Below are 7,071 nucleotides of genomic sequence, written 5' to 3' on the forward strand. Positions count from 1 at the left end.
TTGATAATTCGAAACATTGTACAATGAAAAATGAGTAATCAATATGGCGATTGATAAAAGGTGTTTTATTTACACTCAAAATTTTTGGGCCATATAGGATTAAGTATTATTCTTGTGTTTCACTTTGCATGTTTTGACTTCCCGAATAATAAGATTGTTCAAATTATCCACAGTCGATCGTACTTTGGAAGTAGGTATGAAGCAAGACTGTCATGAGTTGGCTTGTAGATGTCTAAGGTGTTAGACATAGCAAAAATGTGTTGCACCATTCATGAGTGCTTGTGAAATAAGATTTAAGCAGTGGATCAACCCATACTTACCTGAATCACTTCATGGAATTTATCACGAGTGATTGTGAGATGATAATATCATATAATCTTCAAACCAAGATATATGAGTTATTTACTACGAGTTGGTTGTGCATTGATGGAACGAAAATGCATCAGTAACTTGATGTTATAAAACGTGTCGTTGTGCATGATTTATGAGTAGTTAGTACAAGCATATAATGTCGAAGTTTATATGTTCCTTTTATCCCAAAAGGATTAAAAGCGATATCTAGGCCCCTCGATGTTTTGTTTTGACTTATGTGTCGGGCCCGGTCAGAACTAAATTGATGTGTTCAATTATGTTCTATGTCAAACTAATCGGAAATAGGGAAACAAACTGCAGGACAACAAGTATGACTATGTTCCATGTATTTGTCCGATGATATCTTGAAGAACAGAGGAATATATGATCACTTATCTAAAGGACGCGTGACTAGGTCAGAGTTCGACAACGGCTTTTGAAAGCTACGATTGCTATTCGGTTCTTGAAGTCGTACTTGCAGTTATAGTTATTAGACTTATCCAAGTGGTAGACTGTTGGATTTGGTGTATAAGCCCATAACTATAACTGGTATGTACTTGACCCGATAATAGCATAGTCCTTTTGGGTTGCCTTCACCAGTGCAATTTGATAGGATGGAGTTTCGAGAATAAGGCTATTTGTGATTTATTAATATATTATAAGTATAATATATTAATTGAGAAATCATATTATTTAATTAGTATTGATCAAGAATTAATTTGGAATTAATTTTGTGGTACAAAGAGACTAATTAAATATATGGGGATTGATTATGTAAATCAACCATTTTTATAGTGTGAGCTAATGATCCATTAGCATGGGCTAAATGGTCCATGGAGCTTTAACCCATGGAGCCTAAGGGATATGGAAGGTCATGGAGCTTTAGGGTTTCATGGATGAAACCCTAACCTTTGCCACACTATAAAAGGAGTCCCTTAGGCACTAAAACCGGCTCTATGTGTTCATTAGGAAGAGATAGCTGATTTTTGTGATAGCTAGTTTATTCTCTCAAGCCTCCTCTTGCATATGGTGTTTGTGACACATTAGAGGCATCGCACTTGAGGTGCTAAAGCTTTCAAGGGCCAAGAACTACATGTCCTAAAAAGAGGTAAGTCATCTAACTAGTTGAATTGTTCAAATTGTCATATTGTATACTAGGTGTAGGCTTAAAGGTTTGGAAACAATTTTGCATGTATAATTAGAGAAAACATAGATCCAAAGCTTTTAGGGTTGTATGTGCACCATAGGATGTTTTAGTATACAAAACCCAACATCATGTCCATACAATAACTTGAAGAACGAAGGAATATTTGATCGCTTATCTTAGGACTAATGTCTGATCAGATCATAGTTTGGAGTTGCTCTGGGAAGCACCCTTTGCTATTAGTTTAGAAGTTATATTGGCAATTGTAGTTATAGACTTATCCAAGTGGGAGAATATTGGATTAGGTGTCTAAGGCAATAACTATATTGCTATATACTTGAACTATTACTAAAGTCCTTTTGGGTTTCCCTCAAACTTGGTAATTGAAAAGGATGACTTTTAGATAGAGAGACCATTCCTTAGTCAAGTACTCGATTCTACCAACATTTGACCAAAAGTTAAAGTGGTCATAAAGTTAATAGTCAAAGGCCTATGAGAACAAAGATATGATGCGCAGGGACAAGGTTTGAAAACTTAAACCTTAAGTTAATTCTCCAGTCAAGTCTGGTGAAACCAGTTGAGACTTGAAGTAAAGATTCAACAAAGTACTCAATAATTAAATGAAGAAACTATGAGTATAATCAATGTAAAGACAGTAAATGAACAAGAAGAATGTTAAGAAGGATCTTGACTTGAGGGAAAAGTGAAAGAGAGTTAAGAAGAATATTTGCTATCTTTGGAGGAACAATCCATGTCATTCTTTTCATTCAATACACTCCTTAAATAGTCAAGGAGGTTCATCGTACAAACTCTGATACAAACTAAGGATTGGATAATAAATAGCTTCTGACAACTGATTATCTAAAGATACAAAAAAGCTTAGTCCTATGAAACGTTACATCACACAAAAGACAAGAATAATAAATGTTCACACTGACTGTCAATCTCGGATCTTAGCACCATCTCGGAACAGGCTTCACTACAGACTCCATCTCATACAATGACTTATCTCACACCTCTACACATCTCGGACTCCAGCTGACTTCGGATCTTCATAACTTATGATTACTAGAGGTTCACTTTCAGGTTCCAATAATACCTACAAGGCCAAAGTCCACGGTTGACCCACCGAGTTGTGGCCAACCCCATAAGCACATCATGGTGACAAGGCAAGAAAACAGATGTGGGACTTACATTCCTCCACGTCATGGCCAATATTATACCGTGACTTCGTAAACGTCCCCAACATCTTATTCCATTAAGCCCCTTAACCACTAATTCCAAGCTTCAAATTTTCACATCTGGTACTTACTATCTTCATAATGGTTAAAGTTTCCAACTTTATCCATCTGGATGGTCCAAACAACCAAGATATAAAGTTTAAGTCTTAAAGAGTCCAAGAATGCATCTTCCTTAAGTTAATCCATTAAATCCAAGCCTACAACTCTCATATCCGAATCAACATGCTGTTAAGATGGATAAAGTTTCCAACTTTATCCATAATAATGGCACAAACTTCCAAAATCTAAAATCCTAAGTTAAAAAATGTCCAAAAACCCACTTTCTTCATTCATGGAGTAAAGAGATTTCTTGCACACACTCTTTACTCCACCAAATCACTAGATCTGAACTTTAAAGTTGAACCAAAGCTCATGGAGTTCTTCAAACTCCATACCATAAGTCACAAAGGAACTAAATCTCATTAAAATGGGCCAAAACACCAAATGCTCATAGATCTAATGATGAAACACAATAATGCACGAATATTTGCAACACTTTAAGGGAACACTTGATTTTTGTCTGGTGTATGGTACTAATGCATGCTATACGAACTTGGTTGGATCGGTAGAGTCAGACCATGAGGGTGCTCTAGAGATAAGAAGATCATTAGTGGTTGATCTCATTTAGAGTCATGTTTTGAAGGTGGAGACACCTATCATGTTATATGACAGCTTATGTATTCAAAATTATGTTGCCAGGGAGAATTTGGAAGACATGGTGACAAGGACCTTGCCCAGATAGAAGTTCAAGCTTTGCGTGAACTTGGTGGATGTTCACAGGAGTTAGATCCCTTGAAGGATGGATGGAAGGAAGAAAGATGTAGCGTCCAGGTTTTCATACCAAGTACACCCCAAAAATTTATATTTTATCATTTAAAGTTTATAAAAATGATCTTGGTGCACACTAGCACTCTGGTATACAAGAAGTTATCACAAGGATCATATTGGCCTCAATCATAAAATCGAGCCGGACGTCACAATATTATATTTGAAAAATAAATTATCACAAAAACATAAGTCTTGCGGCTTAGTGAATAACATCTACAATAACATAATCGCATAAATCACACACATACACACACACACACACACACACACACACATATATATATATATATATATATATATATATATATATATATATATATATATATATATATATATATATATATATATATATATATATATAGAGAGAGAGAGAGAGAGAGAGAGAGATAGGAAGAATCATTTGAGAACCTATATATTCATGAGAACCCGAGAACTAAACAATGACCGTTAGATCAAAATAATAGAAGATCAAGATGTTTTGTGGCATAATTGTAAATACTTGAAATAACTTAAACACGGGGGTATCTTTTCTAAATATATCAAGGGACATTTTAGGTATAACATAATTTAGATCCCATTATCAAATTGAATTCATGATTCACATCAAACCCAAACCTTATACACTCTCTCTCTCTCTCTCTCTCTCTCTCTCTCTATCCCCTCCTTCATCCCGCTTCCAGCCATTGATACTCCCTCATCTCTAAATCATCGACGAAGAATCGAAGAAATAATATATCGACGTTGTGCTATGTCAACAGATCGTTAACATTCTCTTCATCTCGTCTCAATCGTCTCCACCATCCCTCTATCCCTTCAACGATTGATCTGCAATTTCATGCGACCTAAATATGGCTACTCTGCATTCGACGATTGAAAATATTGGTCATTGATATGTAACTAAAAAGAAGTTTTCCTTATTTGGACATGATATCGATGAGCTTCAACTCCTTGCAAGGTATTTCTAATTTCTTCAACTCAATAAGCATTCTTCCTCTTTAATGGATCCCTTTGATTCAATTGCTCCTGTTGCTAGGGTTTCTTCCATAGATACGATCGCCTCCTATCTACATTCCGATTATCTAGCAGAAATGGAGGCATCATTGGCGAGAAGAAAAGGTACAACCATTGCCGACCTTGACTAGGGTTTAGAAATGCTTTCCAGCAAGGCAGTGCAACACGTTAATGTTTTTTAGTAAGTTTTTTTTCTATAAAGTTGATTCGATTAGTAGTTGTGATGAAAGAAAAAAATTCATTTGAATACACTTACATTTCAGCATTTTATTGGAATTCGAGGGAAAGTTTAATCAAATCATACATGTCTAAAATGTAACTTTTATTTGAACACGATAACCAACTTTTTTTTAGATCTCAGTTTTTTAGTAGTATTGTAGTTTTTTAGGTCTCAGTAGTTATTAGTTACATGATAATTGTTTAGTTGTGGATCTGTTTATCTGCATTTTATTGGTTATATGGTTGGAAATGTGAATAACTTCCATTTCACTTTAGTCTGATTAAATATCATTGAATTTATATCATTATGATATTTTAAATCTCTTTTTAGTAAAATAGATGATAAGTTGGTGCTCTTTTGACATTTAGAACTATAAGTTAGACATATCATTATTTATTATTTCTGGAGCTGGAGCCAAAGCTATCCCTAGGCTGACTAATATCTGATAGTAAAATTAATGGTCATATAGTTTTCATTCAGCTCTGATTCCTGCTAGATGATATAATGGTCATTCATTGTCATTCAGTACACAATACAAACACCGATTTTCATTTACTAATTACTCTAGACCACACTTAATAAGAAAAAAAAAGACAATCAGGCCATTCACAACCTAACATCTCTATGTGCTGAATGTTGATATCTTTTCATATTTGGTAGAATCAAAGTCTCAAGAATGGGAATCCTGGATAAGTTGCGGATTTTGAATAGATTATATGAGTCTTTAATATTTAAAATTGATAAATTAGACATAAAACAACATTTTTATGGCATTTAAAATCAACTTATGGCATGTAATCGTATCAATGGAAGATGCTTTTTCACCATACAACTGGAGGGTAAAATGGTAATTTTGTGCAATGAATTTAAATTTCTTCCGACATTCCTCATTTGCAGCTTCTTATGTGCAATGAGTATGAGGATCTTCAAAAAAGGCTAAAAGAAGCTTGTTTAAGTGGTGAAAATTCATCACAGGCTTTAACAGTATGTCATTGATTTCTCATGTTTAATAAAATTTAATGTTCTCCCTTCCACTGAACTGACAAGTTTATTTATTTATTTTTGTTTTTGTTTTTCGGGATCTTTCTGAACGTTATGAAAAAGAAACAAATGAATTAATTACTGAAAATAGAACACTAGAAAATGCGATAGGACATTTATCAACGTTTTGGCTAAAGAGAAGAAAAGTATGAGAAAATACCTTGAGAAAACAAAAGCAAAACTAAAAGAAACAGAGTCAAATCTAAGAAATACCATTCAATAAAAAACAAAGTTAGAGGTAATAAGTTAGTAACATATTTCCTTTTCTTTAATGTGCTAAACAAGGATTAACCCAATAGCTTGTCTAATTTACCATTTTACCCTACATTTGTAGGGTGAAAAGCATCAACTTATGGCATTTAAAATCAACTTATGGTGAGTCATGTTGTATTCTCTTGGCTTCTAATATCTTATTTAAAATTGGTTTATAACTTTGAAAGTAGATTTGAATATTTGATCTCTATTTTCTTTCTTAATACAACTCATGGGCATTTTTCTTTCTTACTTAATGGGCTTAATGAGTTCAACACTTAAATCTGGACAACTATGGTTGTTTCTTTATTAATTATCTAAATTTATAAAAAGTTCAACGTTGTAATTACATGTGATTCACATGTAAATCACATGTAATTCACATATGAATTACATGTGATTCACATGTAAATCACATATGAATTACATGTGATTCACATGTAATTCACATATGAATCACATGTAATTCACATATGAATTACATGTGATTCACTTGTAAATCACATGTAATTTACATATGAATTACATGTGATTCACTTGTAAATCACATATGAATTACATTTGATTGACATGTAAATCACATATGAATTACATGTAATTCACATATGAATTACATGTGATTCACATGTAAATCAAATGTAATTTACATATGAATTACATGTGATTCACATGTAAATTACATGTAATTCACATATGAATTACATGTGATTCACATGTAAGTTACATATGTATTTTTGTGAGTGTTTTTGCATCAATCATTTTTTTTTTAATTTTAAAGTAGATTTGGAAGAAATTATGGTGAATATTGAAGAGGTGAAAAATAATAAATTGAAGAAAATATGAAAATATTAACACGAAGATATGAAACGCTTTAAAATTTTGTAGCATTTTTTTGTTTTTTTATATTTTACTTTGTATCGAATAAAATACTTATTGTATTGTGT

This window comes from Lactuca virosa, chromosome 8, assembly GCF_052849685.1.
Source record: "Lactuca virosa cultivar CGN04683 chromosome 8, Lactuca_virosa_CGN04683_v6, whole genome shotgun sequence".
NCBI classification, from domain to species: Eukaryota; Viridiplantae; Streptophyta; class Magnoliopsida; order Asterales; family Asteraceae; genus Lactuca; species Lactuca virosa.